We start from the raw sequence: 294 nt of genomic DNA on the forward strand, positions 1-294 counted from the left end.
TTGGGCGGCTTCTGTCTGTGCGTGGCAGCGGCACAGAGCTGCTGCAAGGGGCCGAGAACGTGCGGCTGCGCGTCTGGCAGCGCCAGCGCGGCATGGGCCAGCTGAGCAGCCGGCGAGGCGGAGGACAGCACCACTCGCGCAGCGCAGAGGGGCCAGAGCGTGACTTGCAGCAAAAACGAGGGGCTTTGTCATGGCCAGAGCTGTCGGGGTGACCCTGCCGGACCTCCTGCCCGTGGCACGTGGCTGATCCCCAGGGCTTTCTCATGGGTGTTTTCATGAGGGACCAGGCACAGG

This window comes from Buceros rhinoceros, unplaced genomic scaffold, assembly GCF_000710305.1.
Source record: "Buceros rhinoceros silvestris isolate BGI_N320 unplaced genomic scaffold, ASM71030v1 scaffold20499, whole genome shotgun sequence".
NCBI classification, from domain to species: Eukaryota; Metazoa; Chordata; class Aves; order Bucerotiformes; family Bucerotidae; genus Buceros; species Buceros rhinoceros.